At 45.4% G+C, this 20573-nt stretch overlaps 41 non-coding genes across 41 annotated transcripts; 31 read left to right on the top strand and 10 right to left on the bottom strand.

Annotated features, from left to right (window-relative positions):
• The first annotated feature begins 27 nt into the window (after positions 1 to 27).
• TRNAA-CGC (transfer RNA alanine (anticodon CGC)) lies at positions 28 to 102 on the top strand. Its single transcript has one exon. It is a non-coding gene; the product is annotated as a tRNA-Ala (tRNA).
• Positions 103 to 297: 195 nt separating this feature from the next.
• TRNAM-CAU (transfer RNA methionine (anticodon CAU)) lies at positions 298 to 370 on the bottom strand. Its single transcript has one exon. It is a non-coding gene; the product is annotated as a tRNA-Met (tRNA).
• A 164-nt stretch (positions 371 to 534) lies between these two features.
• On the top strand, positions 535 to 606 carry TRNAA-UGC (transfer RNA alanine (anticodon UGC)). Its single transcript has one exon. It is a non-coding gene; the product is annotated as a tRNA-Ala (tRNA).
• Positions 607 to 1362: 756 nt separating this feature from the next.
• Positions 1363 to 1448, top strand: TRNAY-GUA (transfer RNA tyrosine (anticodon GUA)). The gene is given in 2 exon segments: positions 1363 to 1399; positions 1413 to 1448. It is a non-coding gene; the product is annotated as a tRNA-Tyr (tRNA).
• A 613-nt stretch (positions 1449 to 2061) lies between these two features.
• Positions 2062 to 2133, top strand: TRNAA-CGC (transfer RNA alanine (anticodon CGC)). Its single transcript has one exon. It is a non-coding gene; the product is annotated as a tRNA-Ala (tRNA).
• A 195-nt stretch (positions 2134 to 2328) lies between these two features.
• TRNAM-CAU (transfer RNA methionine (anticodon CAU)) lies at positions 2329 to 2401 on the bottom strand. The gene has a single exon. It is a non-coding gene; the product is annotated as a tRNA-Met (tRNA).
• A 164-nt stretch (positions 2402 to 2565) lies between these two features.
• Positions 2566 to 2637, top strand: TRNAA-UGC (transfer RNA alanine (anticodon UGC)). The gene has a single exon. It is a non-coding gene; the product is annotated as a tRNA-Ala (tRNA).
• A 756-nt stretch (positions 2638 to 3393) lies between these two features.
• On the top strand, positions 3394 to 3479 carry TRNAY-GUA (transfer RNA tyrosine (anticodon GUA)). The gene is given in 2 exon segments: positions 3394 to 3430; positions 3444 to 3479. It is a non-coding gene; the product is annotated as a tRNA-Tyr (tRNA).
• Positions 3480 to 4092: 613 nt separating this feature from the next.
• Positions 4093 to 4164, top strand: TRNAA-CGC (transfer RNA alanine (anticodon CGC)). The gene has a single exon. It is a non-coding gene; the product is annotated as a tRNA-Ala (tRNA).
• A 195-nt stretch (positions 4165 to 4359) lies between these two features.
• TRNAM-CAU (transfer RNA methionine (anticodon CAU)) lies at positions 4360 to 4432 on the bottom strand. The gene has a single exon. It is a non-coding gene; the product is annotated as a tRNA-Met (tRNA).
• Positions 4433 to 4596: 164 nt separating this feature from the next.
• Positions 4597 to 4668, top strand: TRNAA-UGC (transfer RNA alanine (anticodon UGC)). The gene has a single exon. It is a non-coding gene; the product is annotated as a tRNA-Ala (tRNA).
• A 756-nt stretch (positions 4669 to 5424) lies between these two features.
• TRNAY-GUA (transfer RNA tyrosine (anticodon GUA)) lies at positions 5425 to 5510 on the top strand. The gene is given in 2 exon segments: positions 5425 to 5461; positions 5475 to 5510. It is a non-coding gene; the product is annotated as a tRNA-Tyr (tRNA).
• A 613-nt stretch (positions 5511 to 6123) lies between these two features.
• Positions 6124 to 6195, top strand: TRNAA-CGC (transfer RNA alanine (anticodon CGC)). The gene has a single exon. It is a non-coding gene; the product is annotated as a tRNA-Ala (tRNA).
• Positions 6196 to 6390: 195 nt separating this feature from the next.
• Positions 6391 to 6463, bottom strand: TRNAM-CAU (transfer RNA methionine (anticodon CAU)). The gene has a single exon. It is a non-coding gene; the product is annotated as a tRNA-Met (tRNA).
• A 164-nt stretch (positions 6464 to 6627) lies between these two features.
• Positions 6628 to 6699, top strand: TRNAA-UGC (transfer RNA alanine (anticodon UGC)). Its single transcript has one exon. It is a non-coding gene; the product is annotated as a tRNA-Ala (tRNA).
• Positions 6700 to 7455: 756 nt separating this feature from the next.
• TRNAY-GUA (transfer RNA tyrosine (anticodon GUA)) lies at positions 7456 to 7541 on the top strand. Its single transcript is given in 2 exon segments — positions 7456 to 7492; positions 7506 to 7541. It is a non-coding gene; the product is annotated as a tRNA-Tyr (tRNA).
• Positions 7542 to 8154: 613 nt separating this feature from the next.
• On the top strand, positions 8155 to 8226 carry TRNAA-CGC (transfer RNA alanine (anticodon CGC)). The gene has a single exon. It is a non-coding gene; the product is annotated as a tRNA-Ala (tRNA).
• Positions 8227 to 8421: 195 nt separating this feature from the next.
• On the bottom strand, positions 8422 to 8494 carry TRNAM-CAU (transfer RNA methionine (anticodon CAU)). Its single transcript has one exon. It is a non-coding gene; the product is annotated as a tRNA-Met (tRNA).
• Positions 8495 to 8658: 164 nt separating this feature from the next.
• Positions 8659 to 8730, top strand: TRNAA-UGC (transfer RNA alanine (anticodon UGC)). Its single transcript has one exon. It is a non-coding gene; the product is annotated as a tRNA-Ala (tRNA).
• Positions 8731 to 9486: 756 nt separating this feature from the next.
• Positions 9487 to 9572, top strand: TRNAY-GUA (transfer RNA tyrosine (anticodon GUA)). Its single transcript is given in 2 exon segments — positions 9487 to 9523; positions 9537 to 9572. It is a non-coding gene; the product is annotated as a tRNA-Tyr (tRNA).
• Positions 9573 to 10185: 613 nt separating this feature from the next.
• TRNAA-CGC (transfer RNA alanine (anticodon CGC)) lies at positions 10186 to 10257 on the top strand. Its single transcript has one exon. It is a non-coding gene; the product is annotated as a tRNA-Ala (tRNA).
• Positions 10258 to 10452: 195 nt separating this feature from the next.
• Positions 10453 to 10525, bottom strand: TRNAM-CAU (transfer RNA methionine (anticodon CAU)). The gene has a single exon. It is a non-coding gene; the product is annotated as a tRNA-Met (tRNA).
• Positions 10526 to 10689: 164 nt separating this feature from the next.
• On the top strand, positions 10690 to 10761 carry TRNAA-UGC (transfer RNA alanine (anticodon UGC)). The gene has a single exon. It is a non-coding gene; the product is annotated as a tRNA-Ala (tRNA).
• A 756-nt stretch (positions 10762 to 11517) lies between these two features.
• TRNAY-GUA (transfer RNA tyrosine (anticodon GUA)) lies at positions 11518 to 11603 on the top strand. The gene is given in 2 exon segments: positions 11518 to 11554; positions 11568 to 11603. It is a non-coding gene; the product is annotated as a tRNA-Tyr (tRNA).
• A 613-nt stretch (positions 11604 to 12216) lies between these two features.
• Positions 12217 to 12288, top strand: TRNAA-CGC (transfer RNA alanine (anticodon CGC)). The gene has a single exon. It is a non-coding gene; the product is annotated as a tRNA-Ala (tRNA).
• A 195-nt stretch (positions 12289 to 12483) lies between these two features.
• On the bottom strand, positions 12484 to 12556 carry TRNAM-CAU (transfer RNA methionine (anticodon CAU)). Its single transcript has one exon. It is a non-coding gene; the product is annotated as a tRNA-Met (tRNA).
• Positions 12557 to 12720: 164 nt separating this feature from the next.
• TRNAA-UGC (transfer RNA alanine (anticodon UGC)) lies at positions 12721 to 12792 on the top strand. Its single transcript has one exon. It is a non-coding gene; the product is annotated as a tRNA-Ala (tRNA).
• A 756-nt stretch (positions 12793 to 13548) lies between these two features.
• Positions 13549 to 13634, top strand: TRNAY-GUA (transfer RNA tyrosine (anticodon GUA)). The gene is given in 2 exon segments: positions 13549 to 13585; positions 13599 to 13634. It is a non-coding gene; the product is annotated as a tRNA-Tyr (tRNA).
• Positions 13635 to 14247: 613 nt separating this feature from the next.
• TRNAA-CGC (transfer RNA alanine (anticodon CGC)) lies at positions 14248 to 14319 on the top strand. The gene has a single exon. It is a non-coding gene; the product is annotated as a tRNA-Ala (tRNA).
• A 195-nt stretch (positions 14320 to 14514) lies between these two features.
• On the bottom strand, positions 14515 to 14587 carry TRNAM-CAU (transfer RNA methionine (anticodon CAU)). The gene has a single exon. It is a non-coding gene; the product is annotated as a tRNA-Met (tRNA).
• Positions 14588 to 14751: 164 nt separating this feature from the next.
• On the top strand, positions 14752 to 14823 carry TRNAA-UGC (transfer RNA alanine (anticodon UGC)). Its single transcript has one exon. It is a non-coding gene; the product is annotated as a tRNA-Ala (tRNA).
• Positions 14824 to 15579: 756 nt separating this feature from the next.
• Positions 15580 to 15665, top strand: TRNAY-GUA (transfer RNA tyrosine (anticodon GUA)). The gene is given in 2 exon segments: positions 15580 to 15616; positions 15630 to 15665. It is a non-coding gene; the product is annotated as a tRNA-Tyr (tRNA).
• Positions 15666 to 16278: 613 nt separating this feature from the next.
• TRNAA-CGC (transfer RNA alanine (anticodon CGC)) lies at positions 16279 to 16350 on the top strand. The gene has a single exon. It is a non-coding gene; the product is annotated as a tRNA-Ala (tRNA).
• A 195-nt stretch (positions 16351 to 16545) lies between these two features.
• TRNAM-CAU (transfer RNA methionine (anticodon CAU)) lies at positions 16546 to 16618 on the bottom strand. Its single transcript has one exon. It is a non-coding gene; the product is annotated as a tRNA-Met (tRNA).
• A 164-nt stretch (positions 16619 to 16782) lies between these two features.
• On the top strand, positions 16783 to 16854 carry TRNAA-UGC (transfer RNA alanine (anticodon UGC)). The gene has a single exon. It is a non-coding gene; the product is annotated as a tRNA-Ala (tRNA).
• A 756-nt stretch (positions 16855 to 17610) lies between these two features.
• On the top strand, positions 17611 to 17696 carry TRNAY-GUA (transfer RNA tyrosine (anticodon GUA)). The gene is given in 2 exon segments: positions 17611 to 17647; positions 17661 to 17696. It is a non-coding gene; the product is annotated as a tRNA-Tyr (tRNA).
• A 613-nt stretch (positions 17697 to 18309) lies between these two features.
• On the top strand, positions 18310 to 18381 carry TRNAA-CGC (transfer RNA alanine (anticodon CGC)). Its single transcript has one exon. It is a non-coding gene; the product is annotated as a tRNA-Ala (tRNA).
• A 195-nt stretch (positions 18382 to 18576) lies between these two features.
• Positions 18577 to 18649, bottom strand: TRNAM-CAU (transfer RNA methionine (anticodon CAU)). The gene has a single exon. It is a non-coding gene; the product is annotated as a tRNA-Met (tRNA).
• A 164-nt stretch (positions 18650 to 18813) lies between these two features.
• Positions 18814 to 18885, top strand: TRNAA-UGC (transfer RNA alanine (anticodon UGC)). Its single transcript has one exon. It is a non-coding gene; the product is annotated as a tRNA-Ala (tRNA).
• A 756-nt stretch (positions 18886 to 19641) lies between these two features.
• Positions 19642 to 19727, top strand: TRNAY-GUA (transfer RNA tyrosine (anticodon GUA)). Its single transcript is given in 2 exon segments — positions 19642 to 19678; positions 19692 to 19727. It is a non-coding gene; the product is annotated as a tRNA-Tyr (tRNA).
• Positions 19728 to 20337: 610 nt separating this feature from the next.
• Positions 20338 to 20412, top strand: TRNAA-CGC (transfer RNA alanine (anticodon CGC)). The gene has a single exon. It is a non-coding gene; the product is annotated as a tRNA-Ala (tRNA).
• The last annotated feature ends 161 nt before the right edge of the window (positions 20413 to 20573 follow it).

Raw genomic sequence — 20573 nt, 5'->3', positions numbered from 1 at the left:
GCATCCAGCAAAACTTTAGAGGGCAGTGGAGAGGATGTAGCTCAGTGGTAGAGCGCATGCTTCGCATGTATGAGGCCCCGGGTTCAATCCCCGGCATCTCCAGGAGTCGCTGTTCTGTATCTTGGCTTTTTCCAGAAGGCTAGCCTGCCACCTTGTGGAAAGTTGAGGTTTCTCAGGCAGTTGGGGGGTCAGAACCCCACTTAAATAGGTTGCATTGAAAAATATTGTTTGAAATAGGCATAGTTTCCACTTTTCAAGAAAATCTGAGAATTTTGCTTGCCAAAAGGAGGAAATAAATGCCCTCTCTGAGGATCGAACTCAGGACCTTCAGATTATGAGACTGACGCGCTGCCTACTGCGCTAAGAAGGCTGCACACAAGCATCTCTAAACAAGACTATAGACCAGGAAGATAATCCAGGTGCGAGGCTTAAGGATTTTCCTGACTGAGACTTTATGCTGCAGTGTCAAGTGGGTTGACTTGGCAGACACTTACATTCAGGGTTTCCATGCATACAGTAAAACTTGGCATACAAGGGGATGTAGCTCAGTGGTAGAGCGCATACTTTGCATGTATGAGGCCCCGGGTTCAATCCCCGGCATCTCCAGACTTTTGCCATGCTTATCTTGGATTTTGGCAGAAAACTAGGCTGGCTGTCAGTATTAAGGAAGAGATATGTCATGCAACTGGGATACGAACCCCACTTAAACTGTGAGACGTGTGCCTTGGAAAACCCCATGAAATGGGGCTATCTCATTTTTGATGCTTATAGAACCAAAGAATCTTACTTGTTTAAGCCATCAAAGTGATGATTAATCTTGGCAATCTTAATACATTTAGGATAGAAATCGGTGGCAGCCATCTTGGTCATTGGTAAGGGTTCTTCCTCTAAACCAGAGACTCTCTACAGTAGCTTCAAGAAAAACTGAATATGTTGCCTTTACTCTACTGATTTTTCCATTCTCTTTCCTTTCAAAAATGAACCCAAAATGCATGTTCTTGAAGCTGGGTGCGTGGTAATGACTCCCATAACTTTCTGTCATTTTTCTCACGGTTAAAGGCTTCCATCCATTTGCCACCAATGCTTCCTAAGGTCTTTGTATCAAAGTTCCTTTCCTTTCTGTAAAATTCATCATTGCGGCGCCCCTGCTTTTCACCAAGCCAAGACGGAACATCCACTTTGGTGTGAAATCCTCCTTTGAGGTGATAAGACGTAACTCACAGTGTGCTCTCAGAAGTGGTAGCTTTGAGAGGGAGCCGCGATTAATATTGATGATTTTCATCTGTCTGCTCCTGGTCCCCACCCCCCACAACCTTTCTTGAGCAAGAGGTAATTTCAGTGCTATGAGCTTCTGCTACCCCTACTTCGATAGCTCAGTTGGTAGAGTGGAGGACTGTAGCATTAATTCGGGCATCCTTAGGTCGCTGGTTCAAATCCGGCTCGAAGGATTTTGTGGTTTCATTTCCATGTCTTTTGCTGTTAATCAACAATACCTTCCGTTGATTATGAAAAAGTCCCCGAGCTTCGATAAATACTGGAAAAGAAGCGTACTCTATCTGCTTTCAAAGGGAATTGATGACATAGTCATCGCTAGGGGAGGCGTGAAGAACAGTAAAGGAAACCTGCTGATCAAAACTGCTACCAAAGCATTGCATTAGTACATGTATGCCCTTGGCAGACTTCCAATTGCATTGCACCACGGTAGCTGCTTGGCAGCCAATCACACTGTGACTTGCCTTCAATTTGAGTGTCCACCGATGGGCAAGAGGGCATAGCCAATGGAATCATCCCCCGAAAGGCTGAGCAAGCTGGAAAGTAGACCAACAGTTTACACATTTGGGGAAATCCTGAGAAGTTTTGCATTCCAAACTGAGCAAATAAAAGCCCTGCCGGAGAATCGAACCCTGATTGCACTAAGTATATGCTCCATGAAGACAGCCCTCACGTAAGGCGTGGGCAATTTCATGCCTGACACTTTACATTCTAGTCTCAAATCGAGACTTTGCAGTCCGTGGGCTCCAGAGTCTCCTTGCATCCAGCAAAACTTTAGAGGGCAGTGGAGGGGATGTAGCTCAGTGGTAGAGCGCATGCTTCGCATGTATGAGGCCCCGGGTTCAATCCCCGGCATCTCCAGGAGTCGCTGTTCTGTATCTTGGCTTTTTCCAGAAGGCTAGCCTGCCACCTTGTGGAAAGTTGAGGTTTCTCAGGCAGTTGGGGGGTCAGAACCCCACTTAAATAGGTTGCATTGAAAAATATTGTTTGAAATAGGCATAGTTTCCACTTTTCAAGAAAATCTGAGAATTTTGCTTGCCAAAAGGAGGAAATAAATGCCCTCTCTGAGGATCGAACTCAGGACCTTCAGATTATGAGACTGACGCGCTGCCTACTGCGCTAAGAAGGCTGCACACAAGCATCTCTAAACAAGACTATAGACCAGGAAGATAATCCAGGTGCGAGGCTTAAGGATTTTCCTGACTGAGACTTTATGCTGCAGTGTCAAGTGGGTTGACTTGGCAGACACTTACATTCAGGGTTTCCATGCATACAGTAAAACTTGGCATACAAGGGGATGTAGCTCAGTGGTAGAGCGCATGCTTTGCATGTATGAGGCCCCGGGTTCAATCCCCGGCATCTCCAGACTTTTGCCATGCTTATCTTGTATTTTGGCAGAAAACTAGGCTGGCTGTCAGTATTAAGGAAGAGATATGTCATGCAACTGGGATACGAACCCCACTTAAACTGTGAGACGTGTGCCTTGGAAAACCCCATGAAATGGGGCTATCTCATTTTTGATGCTTATAGAACCAAAGAATCTTACTTGTTTAAGCCATCAAAGTGATGATTAATCTTGGCAATCTTAATACATTTAGGATAGAAATCTGTGGCAGCCATCTTGGTCATTGGTAAGGGTTCTTCCTCTAAACCAGAGACTCTCTACAGTAGCTTCAAGAAAAACTGAATATGTTGCCTTTACTCTACTGATTTTTCCATTCTCTTTCCTTTCAAAAATGAACCCAAAATGCATGTTCTTGAAGCTGGGTGCGTGGTAATGACTCCCATAACTTTCTGTCATTTTTCTCACGGTTAAAGGCTTCCATCCATTTGCCACCAATGCTTCCTAAGGTCTTTGTATCAAAGTTCCTTTCCTTTCTGTAAAATTCATCATTGCGGCGCCCCTGCTTTTCACCAAGCCAAGACGGAGCATCCACTTTGGTGTGAAATCCTCCTTTGAGGTGATAAGACGTAACTCACAGTGTGCTCTCAGAAGTGGTAGCTTTGAGAGGGAGCCGCGATTAATATTGATGATTTTCATCTGTCTGCTCCTGGTCCCCACCCCCCACAACCTTTCTTGAGCGAGAGGTAATTTCAGTGCTATGAGCTTCTGCTACCCCTCCTTCGATAGCTCAGTTGGTAGAGCGCAGGACTGTAGCATTAATTCGGGCAACCTTAGGTCGCTGGTTCAAATCCGGCTCGAAGGATTTTGTGGTTTCATTTCCATGTCTTTTGCTGTTAATCAACAATACCTTCCGTTGATTATGAAAAAGTCCCCGAGCTTCGATAAATACTGGAAAAGAAGCGTACTCTATCTGCTTTCAAAGGGAATTGATGACATAGTCATCGCTAGGGGAGGCGTGAAGAACAGTAAAGGAAACCTGCTGATCAAAACTGCTACCAAAGCATTGCATTAGTACATGTATGCCCTTGGCAGACTTCCAATTGCATTGCACCACGGTAGCTGCTTGGCAGCCAATCACACTGTGACTTGCCTTCAATTTGAGTGTCCACCGATGGGCAAGAGGGCATAGCCAATGGAATCATCCCCCGAAAGGCTGAGCAAGCTGGAAAGTAGACCAACAGTTTACACATTTGGGGAAATCCTGAGAAGTTTTGCATTCCAAACTGAGCAAATAAAAGCCCTGCCGGAGAATCGAACCCTGATTGCACTAAGTATATGCTCCATGAAGACAGCCCTCACGTAAGGCGTGGGCAATTTCATGCCTGACACTTTACATTCTAGTCTCAAATCGAGACTTTGCAGTCCGTGGGCTCCAGAGTCTCCTTGCATCCAGCAAAAGTTTAGAGGGCAGTGGAGGGGATGTAGCTCAGTGGTAGAGCGCATGCTTCGCATGTATGAGGCCCCGGGTTCAATCCCCGGCATCTCCAGGAGTCGCTGTTCTGTATCTCGGCTTTTTCCAGAAGGCTAGCCTGCCACCTTGTGGAAAGTTGAGGTTTCTCAGGCAGTTGGGGGGTCAGAACCCCACTTAAATAGGTTGCATTGAAAAATATTGTTTGAAATAGGCATAGTTTCCACTTTTCAAGAAAATCTGAGAATTTTGCTTGCCAAAAGGAGGAAATAAATGCCCTCTCTGAGGATCGAACTCAGGACCTTCAGATTATGAGACTGACGCGCTGCCTACTGCGCTAAGAAGGCTGCACACAAGCATCTCTAAACAAGACTATAGACCAGGAAGATAATCCAGGTGCGAGGCTTAAGGATTTTCCTGACTGAGACTTTATGCTGCAGTGTCAAGTGGGTTGACTTGGCAGACACTTACATTCAGGGTTTCCATGCATACAGTAAAACTTGGCATACAAGGGGATGTAGCTCAGTGGTAGAGCGCATACTTTGCATGTATGAGGCCCCGGGTTCAATCCCCGGCATCTCCAGACTTTTGCCATGCTTATCTTGGATTTTGGCAGAAAACTAGGCTGGCTGTCAGTATTAAGGAAGAGATATGTCATGCAACTGGGATACGAACCCCACTTAAACTGTGAGACGTGTGCCTTGGAAAACCCCATGAAATGGGGCTATCTCATTTTTGATGCTTATAGAACCAAAGAATCTTACTTGTTTAAGCCATCAAAGTGATGATTAATCTTGGCAATCTTAATACATTTAGGATAGAAATCGGTGGCAGCCATCTTGGTCATTGGTAAGGGTTCTTCCTCTAAACCAGAGACTCTCTACAGTAGCTTCAAGAAAAACTGAATATGTTGCCTTTACTCTACTGATTTTTCCATTCTCTTTCCTTTCAAAAATGAACCCAAAATGCATGTTCTTGAAGCTGGGTGCGTGGTAATGACTCCCATAACTTTCTGTCATTTTTCTCACGGTTAAAGGCTTCCATCCATTTGCCACCAATGCTTCCTAAGGTCTTTGTATCAAAGTTCCTTTCCTTTCTGTAAAATTCATCATTGCGGCGCCCCTGCTTTTCACCAAGCCAAGACGGAACATCCACTTTGGTGTGAAATCCTCCTTTGAGGTGATAAGACGTAACTCACAGTGTGCTCTCAGAAGTGGTAGCTTTGAGAGGGAGCCGCGATTAATATTGATGATTTTCATCTGTCTGCTCCTGGTCCCCACCCCCCACAACCTTTCTTGAGCAAGAGGTAATTTCAGTGCTATGAGCTTCTGCTACCCCTACTTCGATAGCTCAGTTGGTAGAGTGGAGGACTGTAGCATTAATTCGGGCATCCTTAGGTCGCTGGTTCAAATCCGGCTCGAAGGATTTTGTGGTTTCATTTCCATGTCTTTTGCTGTTAATCAACAATACCTTCCGTTGATTATGAAAAAGTCCCCGAGCTTCGATAAATACTGGAAAAGAAGCGTACTCTATCTGCTTTCAAAGGGAATTGATGACATAGTCATCGCTAGGGGAGGCGTGAAGAACAGTAAAGGAAACCTGCTGATCAAAACTGCTACCAAAGCATTGCATTAGTACATGTATGCCCTTGGCAGACTTCCAATTGCATTGCACCACGGTAGCTGCTTGGCAGCCAATCACACTGTGACTTGCCTTCAATTTGAGTGTCCACCGATGGGCAAGAGGGCATAGCCAATGGAATCATCCCCCGAAAGGCTGAGCAAGCTGGAAAGTAGACCAACAGTTTACACATTTGGGGAAATCCTGAGAAGTTTTGCATTCCAAACTGAGCAAATAAAAGCCCTGCCGGAGAATCGAACCCTGATTGCACTAAGTATATGCTCCATGAAGACAGCCCTCACGTAAGGCGTGGGCAATTTCATGCCTGACACTTTACATTCTAGTCTCAAATCGAGACTTTGCAGTCCGTGGGCTCCAGAGTCTCCTTGCATCCAGCAAAACTTTAGAGGGCAGTGGAGGGGATGTAGCTCAGTGGTAGAGCGCATGCTTCGCATGTATGAGGCCCCGGGTTCAATCCCCGGCATCTCCAGGAGTCGCTGTTCTGTATCTTGGCTTTTTCCAGAAGGCTAGCCTGCCACCTTGTGGAAAGTTGAGGTTTCTCAGGCAGTTGGGGGGTCAGAACCCCACTTAAATAGGTTGCATTGAAAAATATTGTTTGAAATAGGCATAGTTTCCACTTTTCAAGAAAATCTGAGAATTTTGCTTGCCAAAAGGAGGAAATAAATGCCCTCTCTGAGGATCGAACTCAGGACCTTCAGATTATGAGACTGACGCGCTGCCTACTGCGCTAAGAAGGCTGCACACAAGCATCTCTAAACAAGACTATAGACCAGGAAGATAATCCAGGTGCGAGGCTTAAGGATTTTCCTGACTGAGACTTTATGCTGCAGTGTCAAGTGGGTTGACTTGGCAGACACTTACATTCAGGGTTTCCATGCATACAGTAAAACTTGGCATACAAGGGGATGTAGCTCAGTGGTAGAGCGCATGCTTTGCATGTATGAGGCCCCGGGTTCAATCCCCGGCATCTCCAGACTTTTGCCATGCTTATCTTGTATTTTGGCAGAAAACTAGGCTGGCTGTCAGTATTAAGGAAGAGATATGTCATGCAACTGGGATACGAACCCCACTTAAACTGTGAGACGTGTGCCTTGGAAAACCCCATGAAATGGGGCTATCTCATTTTTGATGCTTATAGAACCAAAGAATCTTACTTGTTTAAGCCATCAAAGTGATGATTAATCTTGGCAATCTTAATACATTTAGGATAGAAATCTGTGGCAGCCATCTTGGTCATTGGTAAGGGTTCTTCCTCTAAACCAGAGACTCTCTACAGTAGCTTCAAGAAAAACTGAATATGTTGCCTTTACTCTACTGATTTTTCCATTCTCTTTCCTTTCAAAAATGAACCCAAAATGCATGTTCTTGAAGCTGGGTGCGTGGTAATGACTCCCATAACTTTCTGTCATTTTTCTCACGGTTAAAGGCTTCCATCCATTTGCCACCAATGCTTCCTAAGGTCTTTGTATCAAAGTTCCTTTCCTTTCTGTAAAATTCATCATTGCGGCGCCCCTGCTTTTCACCAAGCCAAGACGGAGCATCCACTTTGGTGTGAAATCCTCCTTTGAGGTGATAAGACGTAACTCACAGTGTGCTCTCAGAAGTGGTAGCTTTGAGAGGGAGCCGCGATTAATATTGATGATTTTCATCTGTCTGCTCCTGGTCCCCACCCCCCACAACCTTTCTTGAGCGAGAGGTAATTTCAGTGCTATGAGCTTCTGCTACCCCTCCTTCGATAGCTCAGTTGGTAGAGCGCAGGACTGTAGCATTAATTCGGGCAACCTTAGGTCGCTGGTTCAAATCCGGCTCGAAGGATTTTGTGGTTTCATTTCCATGTCTTTTGCTGTTAATCAACAATACCTTCCGTTGATTATGAAAAAGTCCCCGAGCTTCGATAAATACTGGAAAAGAAGCGTACTCTATCTGCTTTCAAAGGGAATTGATGACATAGTCATCGCTAGGGGAGGCGTGAAGAACAGTAAAGGAAACCTGCTGATCAAAACTGCTACCAAAGCATTGCATTAGTACATGTATGCCCTTGGCAGACTTCCAATTGCATTGCACCACGGTAGCTGCTTGGCAGCCAATCACACTGTGACTTGCCTTCAATTTGAGTGTCCACCGATGGGCAAGAGGGCATAGCCAATGGAATCATCCCCCGAAAGGCTGAGCAAGCTGGAAAGTAGACCAACAGTTTACACATTTGGGGAAATCCTGAGAAGTTTTGCATTCCAAACTGAGCAAATAAAAGCCCTGCCGGAGAATCGAACCCTGATTGCACTAAGTATATGCTCCATGAAGACAGCCCTCACGTAAGGCGTGGGCAATTTCATGCCTGACACTTTACATTCTAGTCTCAAATCGAGACTTTGCAGTCCGTGGGCTCCAGAGTCTCCTTGCATCCAGCAAAAGTTTAGAGGGCAGTGGAGGGGATGTAGCTCAGTGGTAGAGCGCATGCTTCGCATGTATGAGGCCCCGGGTTCAATCCCCGGCATCTCCAGGAGTCGCTGTTCTGTATCTCGGCTTTTTCCAGAAGGCTAGCCTGCCACCTTGTGGAAAGTTGAGGTTTCTCAGGCAGTTGGGGGGTCAGAACCCCACTTAAATAGGTTGCATTGAAAAATATTGTTTGAAATAGGCATAGTTTCCACTTTTCAAGAAAATCTGAGAATTTTGCTTGCCAAAAGGAGGAAATAAATGCCCTCTCTGAGGATCGAACTCAGGACCTTCAGATTATGAGACTGACGCGCTGCCTACTGCGCTAAGAAGGCTGCACACAAGCATCTCTAAACAAGACTATAGACCAGGAAGATAATCCAGGTGCGAGGCTTAAGGATTTTCCTGACTGAGACTTTATGCTGCAGTGTCAAGTGGGTTGACTTGGCAGACACTTACATTCAGGGTTTCCATGCATACAGTAAAACTTGGCATACAAGGGGATGTAGCTCAGTGGTAGAGCGCATACTTTGCATGTATGAGGCCCCGGGTTCAATCCCCGGCATCTCCAGACTTTTGCCATGCTTATCTTGGATTTTGGCAGAAAACTAGGCTGGCTGTCAGTATTAAGGAAGAGATATGTCATGCAACTGGGATACGAACCCCACTTAAACTGTGAGACGTGTGCCTTGGAAAACCCCATGAAATGGGGCTATCTCATTTTTGATGCTTATAGAACCAAAGAATCTTACTTGTTTAAGCCATCAAAGTGATGATTAATCTTGGCAATCTTAATACATTTAGGATAGAAATCGGTGGCAGCCATCTTGGTCATTGGTAAGGGTTCTTCCTCTAAACCAGAGACTCTCTACAGTAGCTTCAAGAAAAACTGAATATGTTGCCTTTACTCTACTGATTTTTCCATTCTCTTTCCTTTCAAAAATGAACCCAAAATGCATGTTCTTGAAGCTGGGTGCGTGGTAATGACTCCCATAACTTTCTGTCATTTTTCTCACGGTTAAAGGCTTCCATCCATTTGCCACCAATGCTTCCTAAGGTCTTTGTATCAAAGTTCCTTTCCTTTCTGTAAAATTCATCATTGCGGCGCCCCTGCTTTTCACCAAGCCAAGACGGAACATCCACTTTGGTGTGAAATCCTCCTTTGAGGTGATAAGACGTAACTCACAGTGTGCTCTCAGAAGTGGTAGCTTTGAGAGGGAGCCGCGATTAATATTGATGATTTTCATCTGTCTGCTCCTGGTCCCCACCCCCCACAACCTTTCTTGAGCAAGAGGTAATTTCAGTGCTATGAGCTTCTGCTACCCCTACTTCGATAGCTCAGTTGGTAGAGTGGAGGACTGTAGCATTAATTCGGGCATCCTTAGGTCGCTGGTTCAAATCCGGCTCGAAGGATTTTGTGGTTTCATTTCCATGTCTTTTGCTGTTAATCAACAATACCTTCCGTTGATTATGAAAAAGTCCCCGAGCTTCGATAAATACTGGAAAAGAAGCGTACTCTATCTGCTTTCAAAGGGAATTGATGACATAGTCATCGCTAGGGGAGGCGTGAAGAACAGTAAAGGAAACCTGCTGATCAAAACTGCTACCAAAGCATTGCATTAGTACATGTATGCCCTTGGCAGACTTCCAATTGCATTGCACCACGGTAGCTGCTTGGCAGCCAATCACACTGTGACTTGCCTTCAATTTGAGTGTCCACCGATGGGCAAGAGGGCATAGCCAATGGAATCATCCCCCGAAAGGCTGAGCAAGCTGGAAAGTAGACCAACAGTTTACACATTTGGGGAAATCCTGAGAAGTTTTGCATTCCAAACTGAGCAAATAAAAGCCCTGCCGGAGAATCGAACCCTGATTGCACTAAGTATATGCTCCATGAAGACAGCCCTCACGTAAGGCGTGGGCAATTTCATGCCTGACACTTTACATTCTAGTCTCAAATCGAGACTTTGCAGTCCGTGGGCTCCAGAGTCTCCTTGCATCCAGCAAAACTTTAGAGGGCAGTGGAGGGGATGTAGCTCAGTGGTAGAGCGCATGCTTCGCATGTATGAGGCCCCGGGTTCAATCCCCGGCATCTCCAGGAGTCGCTGTTCTGTATCTCGGCTTTTTCCAGAAGGCTAGCCTGCCACCTTGTGGAAAGTTGAGGTTTCTCAGGCAGTTGGGGGGTCAGAACCCCACTTAAATAGGTTGCATTGAAAAATATTGTTTGAAATAGGCATAGTTTCCACTTTTCAAGAAAATCTGAGAATTTTGCTTGCCAAAAGGAGGAAATAAATGCCCTCTCTGAGGATCGAACTCAGGACCTTCAGATTATGAGACTGACGCGCTGCCTACTGCGCTAAGAAGGCTGCACACAAGCATCTCTAAACAAGACTATAGACCAGGAAGATAATCCAGGTGCGAGGCTTAAGGATTTTCCTGACTGAGACTTTATGCTGCAGTGTCAAGTGGGTTGACTTGGCAGACACTTACATTCAGGGTTTCCATGCATACAGTAAAACTTGGCATACAAGGGGATGTAGCTCAGTGGTAGAGCGCATGCTTTGCATGTATGAGGCCCCGGATTCAATCCCCGGCATCTCCAGACTTTTGCCATGCTTATCTTGGATTTTGGCAGAAAACTAGGCTGGCTGTCAGTATTAAGGAAGAGATATGTCATGCAACTGGGATACGAACCCCACTTAAACTGTGAGACGTGTGCCTTGGAAAACCCCATGAAATGGGGCTATCTCATTTTTGATGCTTATAGAACCAAAGAATCTTACTTGTTTAAGCCATCAAAGTGATGATTAATCTTGGCAATCTTAATACATTTAGGATAGAAATCGGTGGCAGCCATCTTGGTCATTGGTAAGGGTTCTTCCTCTAAACCAGAGACTCTCTACAGTAGCTTCAAGAAAAACTGAATATGTTGCCTTTACTCTACTGATTTTTCCATTCTCTTTCCTTTCAAAAATGAACCCAAAATGCATGTTCTTGAAGCTGGGTGCGTGGTAATGACTCCCATAACTTTCTGTCATTTTTCTCACGGTTAAAGGCTTCCATCCATTTGCCACCAATGCTTCCTAAGGTCTTTGTATCAAAGTTCCTTTCCTTTCTGTAAAATTCATCATTGCGGCGCCCCTGCTTTTCACCAAGCCAAGACGGAACATCCACTTTGGTGTGAAATCCTCCTTTGAGGTGATAAGACGTAACTCACAGTGTGCTCTCAGAAGTGGTAGCTTTGAGAGGGAGCCGCGATTAATATTGATGATTTTCATCTGTCTGCTCCTGGTCCCCACCCCCCACAACCTTTCTTGAGCGAGAGGTAATTTCAGTGCTATGAGCTTCTGCTACCCCTCCTTCGATAGCTCAGTTGGTAGAGCGGAGGACTGTAGCATTAATTCGGGCATCCTTAGGTCGCTGGTTCATATCCGGCTCGAAGGATTTTGTGGTTTCATTTCCATGTCTTTTGCTGTTAATCAACAATACCTTCCGTTGATTATGAAAAAGTCCCCGAGCTTCGATAAATACTGGAAAAGAAGCGTACTCTATCTGCTTTCAAAGGGAATTGATGACATAGTCATCGCTAGGGGAGGCGTGAAGAACAGTAATGGAAACCTGCTGATCAAAACTGCTACCAAAGCATTGCATTAGTACATGTATGCCCTTGGCAGACTTCCAATTGCATTGCACCACGGTAGCTGCTTGGCAGCCAATCACACTGTGACTTGCCTTCAATTTGAGTGTCCACCGATGGGCAAGAGGGCATAGCCAATGGAATCATCCCCCGAAAGGCTGAGCAAGCTGGAAAGTAGACCAACAGTTTACACATTTGGGGAAATCCTGAGAAGTTTTGCATTCCAAACTGAGCAAATAAAAGCCCTGCCGGAGAATCGAACCCTGATTGCACTAAGTATATGCTCCATGAAGACAGCCCTCACGTAAGGCGTGGGCAATTTCATGCCTGACACTTTACATTCTAGTCTCAAATCGAGACTTTGCAGTCCGTGGGCTCCAGAGTCTCCTTGCATCCAGCAAAACTTTAGAGGGCAGTGGAGGGGATGTAGCTCAGTGGTAGAGCGCATGCTTCGCATGTATGAGGCCCCGGGTTCAATCCCCGGCATCTCCAGGAGTCGCTGTTCTGTATCTCGGCTTTTTCCAGAAGGCTAGCCTGCCACCTTGTGGAAAGTTGAGGTTTCTCAGGCAGTTGGGGGGTCAGAACCCCACTTAAATAGGTTGCATTGAAAAATATTGTTTGAAATAGGCATAGTTTCCACTTTTCAAGAAAATCTGAGAATTTTGCTTGCCAAAAGGAGGAAATAAATGCCCTCTCTGAGGATCGAACTCAGGACCTTCAGATTATGAGACTGACGCGCTGCCTACTGCGCTAAGAAGGCTGCACACAAGCATCTCTAAACAAGACTATAGACCAGGAAGATAATCCAGGTGCGAGGCTTAAGGATTTTCCTGACTGAGACTTTATGCTGCAGTGTCAAGTGGGTTGACTTGGCAGACACTTACATTCAGGGTTTCCATGCATACAGTAAAACTTGGCATACAAGGGGATGTAGCTCAGTGGTAGAGCGCATACTTTGCATGTATGAGGCCCCGGGTTCAATCCCCGGCATCTCCAGACTTTTGCCATGCTTATCTTGGATTTTGGCAGAAAACTAGGCTGGCTGTCAGTATTAAGGAAGAGATATGTCATGCAACTGGGATACGAACCCCACTTAAACTGTGAGACGTGTGCCTTGGAAAACCCCATGAAATGGGGCTATCTCATTTTTGATGCTTATAGAACCAAAGAATCTTACTTGTTTAAGCCATCAAAGTGATGATTAATCTTGGCAATCTTAATACATTTAGGATAGAAATCGGTGGCAGCCATCTTGGTCATTGGTAAGGGTTCTTCCTCTAAACCAGAGACTCTCTACAGTAGCTTCAAGAAAAACTGAATATGTTGCCTTTACTCTACTGATTTTTCCATTCTCTTTCCTTTCAAAAATGAACCCAAAATGCATGTTCTTGAAGCTGGGTGCGTGGTAATGACTCCCATAACTTTCTGTCATTTTTCTCACGGTTAAAGGCTTCCATCCATTTGCCACCAATGCTTCCTAAGGTCTTTGTATCAAAGTTCCTTTCCTTTCTGTAAAATTCATCATTGCGGCGCCCCTGCTTTTCACCAAGCCAAGACGGAACATCCACTTTGGTGTGAAATCCTCCTTTGAGGTGATAAGACGTAACTCACAGTGTGCTCTCAGAAGTGGTAGCTTTGAGAGGGAGCCGCGATTAATATTGATGATTTTCATCTGTCTGCTCCTGGTCCCCACCCCCCACAACCTTTCTTGAGCAAGAGGTAATTTCAGTGCTATGAGCTTCTGCTACCCCTACTTCGATAGCTCAGTTGGTAGAGTGGAGGACTGTAGCATTAATTCGGGCATCCTTAGGTCGCTGGTTCAAATCCGGCTCGAAGGATTTTGTGGTTTCATTTCCATGTCTTTTGCTGTTAATCAACAATACCTTCCGTTGATTATGAAAAAGTCCCCGAGCTTCGATAAATACTGGAAAAGAAGCGTACTCTATCTGCTTTCAAAGGGAATTGATGACATAGTCATCGCTAGGGGAGGCGTGAAGAACAGTAAAGGAAACCTGCTGATCAAAACTGCTACCAAAGCATTGCATTAGTACATGTATGCCCTTGGCAGACTTCCAATTGCATTGCACCACGGTAGCTGCTTGGCAGCCAATCACACTGTGACTTGCCTTCAATTTGAGTGTCCACCGATGGGCAAGAGGGCATAGCCAATGGAATCATCCCCCGAAAGGCTGAGCAAGCTGGAAAGTAGACCAACAGTTTACACATTTGGGGAAATCCTGAGAAGTTTTGCATTCCAAACTGAGCAAATAAAAGCCCTGCCGGAGAATCGAACCCTGATTGCACTAAGTATATGCTCCATGAAGACAGCCCTCACGTAAGGCGTGGGCAATTTCATGCCTGACACTTTACATTCTAGTCTCAAATCGAGACTTTGCAGTCCGTGGGCTCCAGAGTCTCCTTGCATCCAGCAAAACTTTAGAGGGCAGTGGAGGGGATGTAGCTCAGTGGTAGAGCGCATGCTTCGCATGTATGAGGCCCCGGGTTCAATCCCCGGCATCTCCAGGAGTCGCTGTTCTGTATCTCGGCTTTTTCCAGAAGGCTAGCCTGCCACCTTGTGGAAAGTTGAGGTTTCTCAGGCAGTTGGGGGGTCAGAACCCCACTTAAATAGGTTGCATTGAAAAATATTGTTTGAAATAGGCATAGTTTCCACTTTTCAAGAAAATCTGAGAATTTTGCTTGCCAAAAGGAGGAAATAAATGCCCTCTCTGAGGATCGAACTCAGGACCTTCAGATTATGAGACTGACGCGCTGCCTACTGCGCTAAGAAGGCTGCACACAAGCATCTCTAAACAAGACTATAGACCAGGAAGATAATCCAGGTGCGAGGCTTAAGGATTTTCCTGACTGAGACTTTATGCTGCAGTGTCAAGTGGGTTGACTTGGCAGACACTTACATTCAGGGTTTCCATGCATACAGTAAAACTTGGCATACAAGGGGATGTAGCTCAGTGGTAGAGCGCATACTTTGCATGTATGAGGCCCCGGGTTCAATCCCCGGCATCTCCAGACTTTTGCCATGCTTATCTTGGATTTTGGCAGAAAACTAGGCTGGCTGTCAGTATTAAGGAAGAGATATGTCATGCAACTGGGATACGAACCCCACTTAAACTGTGAGACGTGTGCCTTGGAAAACCCCATGAAATGGGGCTATCTCATTTTTGATGCTTATAGAACCAAAGAATCTTACTTGTTTAAGCCATCAAAGTGATGATTAATCTTGGCAATCTTAATACATTTAGGATAGAAATCGGTGGCAGCCATCTTGGTCATTGGTAAGGGTTCTTCCTCTAAACCAGAGACTCTCTACAGTAGCTTCAAGAAAAACTGAATATGTTGCCTTTACTCTACTGATTTTTCCATTCTCTTTCCTTTCAAAAATGAACCCAAAATGCATGTTCTTGAAGCTGGGTGCGTGGTAATGACTCCCATAACTTTCTGTCATTTTTCTCACGGTTAAAGGCTTCCATCCATTTGCCACCAATGCTTCCTAAGGTCTTTGTATCAAAGTTCCTTTCCTTTCTGTAAAATTCATCATTGCGGCGCCCCTGCTTTTCACCAAGCCAAGACGGAACATCCACTTTGGTGTGAAATCCTCCTTTGAGGTGATAAGACGTAACTCACAGTGTGCTCTCAGAAGTGGTAGCTTTGAGAGGGAGCCGCGATTAATATTGATGATTTTCATCTGTCTGCTCCTGGTCCCCACCCCCCACAACCTTTCTTGAGCAAGAGGTAATTTCAGTGCTATGAGCATCTGCTACCCCTACTTCGATAGCTCAGTTGGTAGAGTGGAGGACTGTAGCATTAATTCGGGCATCCTTAGGTCGCTGGTTCAAATCCGGCTCGAAGGATTTTGTGGTTTCATTTCCATGTCTTTTGCTGTTAATCAACAATACCTTCCGTTGATTATGAAAAAGTCCCCGAGCTTCGATAAATACTGGAAAAGAAGCGTACTCTATCTGCTTTCAAAGGGAATTGATGACATAGTCATCGCTAGGGGAGGCGTGAAGAACAGTAAAGGAAACCTGCTGATCAAAACTGCTACCAAAGCATTGCATTAGTACATGTATGCCCTTGGCAGACTTCCAATTGCATTGCACCACGGTAGCTGCTTGGCAGCCAATCACACTGTGACTTGCCTTCAATTTGAGTGTCCACCGATGGGCAAGAGGGCATAGCCAATGGAATCATCCCCCGAAAGGCTGAGCAAGCTGGAAAGTAGACCAACAGTTTACACATTTGGGGAAATCCTGAGAAGTTTTGCATTCCAAACTGAGCAAATAAAAGCCCTGCCGGAGAATCGAACCCTGATTGCACTAAGTATATGCTCCATGAAGACAGCCCTCACGTAAGGCGTGGGCAATTTCATGCCTGACACTTTACATTCTAGTCTCAAATCGAGACTTTGCAGTCCGTGGGCTCCAGAGTCTCCTTGCATCCAGCAAAACTTTAGAGGGCAGTGGAGGGGATGTAGCTCAGTGGTAGAGCGCATGCTTCGCATGTATGAGGCCCCGGGTTCAATCCCCGGCATCTCCAGGAGTCGCTGTTCTGTATCTCGGCTTTTTCCAGAAGGCTAGCCTGCCACCTTGTGGAAAGTTGAGGTTTCTCAGGCAGTTGGGGGGTCAGAACCCCACTTAAATAGGTTGCATTGAAAAATATTGTTTGAAATAGGCATAGTTTCCACTTTTCAAGAAAATCTGAGAATTTTGCTTGCCAAAAGGAGGAAATAAATGCCCTCTCTGAGGATCGAACTCAGGACCTTCAGATTATGAGACTGACGCGCTGCCTACTGCGCTAAGAAGGCTGCACACAAGCATCTCTAAACAAGACTATAGACCAGGAAGATAATCCAGGTGCGAGGCTTAAGGATTTTCCTGACTGAGACTTTATGCTGCAGTGTCAAGTGGGTTGACTTGGCAGACACTTACATTCAGGGTTTCCATGCATACAGTAAAACTTGGCATACAAGGGGATGTAGCTCAGTGGTAGAGCGCATGCTTTGCATGTATGAGGCCCCGGATTCAATCCCCGGCATCTCCAGACTTTTGCCATGCTTATCTTGGATTTTGGCAGAAAACTAGGCTGGCTGTCAGTATTAAGGAAGAGATATGTCATGCAACTGGGATACGAACCCCACTTAAACTGTGAGACGTGTGCCTTGGAAAACCCCATGAAATGGGGCTATCTCATTTTTGATGCTTATAGAACCAAAGAATCTTACTTGTTTAAGCCATCAAAGTGATGATTAATCTTGGCAATCTTAATACATTTAGGATAGAAATCGGTGGCAGCCATCTTGGTCATTGGTAAGGGTTCTTCCTCTAAACCAGAGACTCTCTACAGTAGCTTCAAGAAAAACTGAATATGTTGCCTTTACTCTACTGATTTTTCCATTCTCTTTCCTTTCAAAAATGAACCCAAAATGCATGTTCTTGAAGCTGGGTGCGTGGTAATGACTCCCATAACTTTCTGTCATTTTTCTCACGGTTAAAGGCTTCCATCCATTTGCCACCAATGCTTCCTAAGGTCTTTGTATCAAAGTTCCTTTCCTTTCTGTAAAATTCATCATTGCGGCGCCCCTGCTTTTCACCAAGCCAAGACGGAACATCCACTTTGGTGTGAAATCCTCCTTTGAGGTGATAAGACGTAACTCACAGTGTGCTCTCAGAAGTGGTAGCTTTGAGAGGGAGCCGCGATTAATATTGATGATTTTCATCTGTCTGCTCCTGGTCCCCACCCCCCACAACCTTTCTTGAGCGAGAGGTAATTTCAGTGCTATGAGCTTCTGCTACCCCTCCTTCGATAGCTCAGTTGGTAGAGCGGAGGACTGTAGCATTAATTCGGGCATCCTTAGGTCGCTGGTTCATATCCGGCTCGAAGGATTTTGTGGTTTCATTTCCATGTCTTTTGCTGTTAATCAACAATACCTTCCGTTGATTATGAAAAAGTCCCCGAGCTTCGATAAATACTGGAAAAGAAGCGTACTCTATCTGCTTTCAAAGGGAATTGATGACATAGTCATCGCTAGGGGAGGCGTGAAGAACAGTAATGGAAACCTGCTGATCAAAACTGCTACCAAAGCATTGCATTAGTACATGTATGCCCTTGGCAGACTTCCAATTGCATTGCACCACGGTAGCTGCTTGGCAGCCAATCACACTGTGACTTGCCTTCAATTTGAGTGTCCACCGATGGGCAAGAGGGCATAGCCAATGGAATCATCCCCCGAAAGGCTGAGCAAGCTGGAAAGTAGACCAACAGTTTACACATTTGGGGAAATCCTGAGAAGTTTTGCATTCCAAACTGAGCAAATAAAAGCCCTGCCGGAGAATCGAACCCTGATTGCACTAAGTATATGCTCCATGAAGACAGCCCTCACGTAAGGCGTGGGCAATTTCATGCCTGACACTTTACATTCTAGTCTCAAATCGAGACTTTGCAGTCCGTGGGCTCCAGAGTCTCCTTGCATCCAGCAAAACTTTAGAGGGCAGTGGAGGGGATGTAGCTCAGTGGTAGAGCGCATGCTTCGCATGTATGAGGCCCCGGGTTCAATCCCCGGCATCTCCAGGAGTCGCTGTTCTGTATCTCGGCTTTTTCCAGAAGGCTAGCCTGCCACCTTGTGGAAAGTTGAGGTTTCTCAGGCAGTTGGGGGGTCAGAACCCCACTTAAATAGGTTGCATTGAAAAATATTGTTTGAAATAGGCATAGTTTCCACTTTTCAAGAAAATCTGAGAATTTTGCTTGCCAAAAGGAGGAAATAAATGCCCTCTCTGAGGATCGAACTCAGGACCTTCAGATTATGAGACTGACGCGCTGCCTACTGCGCTAAGAAGGCTGCACACAAGCATCTCTAAACAAGACTATAGACCAGGAAGATAATCCAGGTGCGAGGCTTAAGGATTTTCCTGACTGAGACTTTATGCTGCAGTGTCAAGTGGGTTGACTTGGCAGACACTTACATTCAGGGTTTCCATGCATACAGTAAAACTTGGCATACAAGGGGATGTAGCTCAGTGGTAGAGCGCATGCTTTGCATGTATGAGGCCCCGGGTTCAATCCCCGGCATCTCCAGACTTTTGCCATGCTTATCTTGTATTTTGGCAGAAAACTAGGCTGGCTGTCAGTATTAAGGAAGAGATATGTCATGCAACTGGGATACGAACCCCACTTAAACTGTGAGACGTGTGCCTTGGAAAACCCCATGAAATGGGGCTATCTCATTTTTGATGCTTATAGAACCAAAGAATCTTACTTGTTTAAGCCATCAAAGTGATGATTAATCTTGGCAATCTTAATACATTTAGGATAGAAATCTGTGGCAGCCATCTTGGTCATTGGTAAGGGTTCTTCCTCTAAACCAGAGACTCTCTACAGTAGCTTCAAGAAAAACTGAATATGTTGCCTTTACTCTACTGATTTTTCCATTCTCTTTCCTTTCAAAAATGAACCCAAAATGCATGTTCTTGAAGCTGGGTGCGTGGTAATGACTCCCATAACTTTCTGTCATTTTTCTCACGGTTAAAGGCTTCCATCCATTTGCCACCAATGCTTCCTAAGGTCTTTGTATCAAAGTTCCTTTCCTTTCTGTAAAATTCATCATTGCGGCGCCCCTGCTTTTCACCAAGCCAAGACGGAACATCCACTTTGGTGTGAAATCCTCCTTTGAGGTGATAAGACGTAACTCACAGTGTGCTCTCAGAAGTGGTAGCTTTGAGAGGGAGCCGCGATTAATATTGATGATTTTCATCTGTCTGCTCCTGGTCCCCACCCCCCACAACCTTTCTTGAGCGAGAGGTAATTTCAGTGCTATGAGCTTCTGCTACCCCTACTTCGATAGCTCAGTTGGTAGAGTGGAGGACTGTAGCATTAATTCGGGCATCCTTAGGTCGCTGGTTCAAATCCGGCTCGAAGGATTTTGTGGTTTCATTTCCATGTCTTTTGCTGTTAATCAACAATACCTTCCGTTGATTATGAAAAAGTCCCCGAGCTTCGATAAATACTGGAAAAGAAGCGTACTCTATCTGCTTTCAAAGGGAATTGATGACATAGTCATCGCTAGGGGAGGCGTGAAGAACAGTAAAGGAAACCTGCTGATCAAAACTGCTACCAAAGCATTGCATTAGTACATGTATGCCCTTGGCAGACTTCCAATTGCATTGCACCACGGTAGCTGCTTGGCAGCCAATCACACTGTGACTTGCCTTCAATTTGAGTGTCCACCGATGGGCAAGAGGGCATAGCCAATGGAATCATCCCCCGAAAGGCTGAGCAAGCTGGAAAGTAGACCAACAGTTTACACATTTGGGGAAATCCTGAGAAGTTTTGCATTCCAAACTGAGCAAATAAAAGCCCTGCCGGAGAATCGAACCCTGATTGCACTAAGTATATGCTCCATGAAGACAGCCCTCACGTAAGGCGTGGGCAATTTCATGCCTGACACTTTACATTCTAGTCTCAAATCGAGACTTTGCAGTCCGTGGGCTCCAGAGTCTCCTTGCATCCAGCAAAACTTTAGAGGGCAGTGGAGAGGATGTAGCTCAGTGGTAGAGCGCATGCTTCGCATGTATGAGGCCCCGGGTTCAATCCCCGGCATCTCCAGGAGTCGCTGTTCTGTATCTTGGCTTTTTCCAGAAGGCTAGCCTGCCACCTTGTGGAAAGTTGAGGTTTCTCAGGCAGTTGGGGGGTCAGAACCCCACTTAAATAGGTTGCATTGAAAAATATTGTTTGAAATAGGCATAGTTTCCACTTTTCAAGAAAAT

The sequence above is a fragment of the Lissotriton helveticus genome, chromosome 1_2, assembly GCF_964261635.1.
Source record: "Lissotriton helveticus chromosome 1_2, aLisHel1.1, whole genome shotgun sequence".
NCBI classification, from domain to species: Eukaryota; Metazoa; Chordata; class Amphibia; order Caudata; family Salamandridae; genus Lissotriton; species Lissotriton helveticus.
This window is presented reverse-complemented; position numbering and strand designations above follow the sequence as displayed.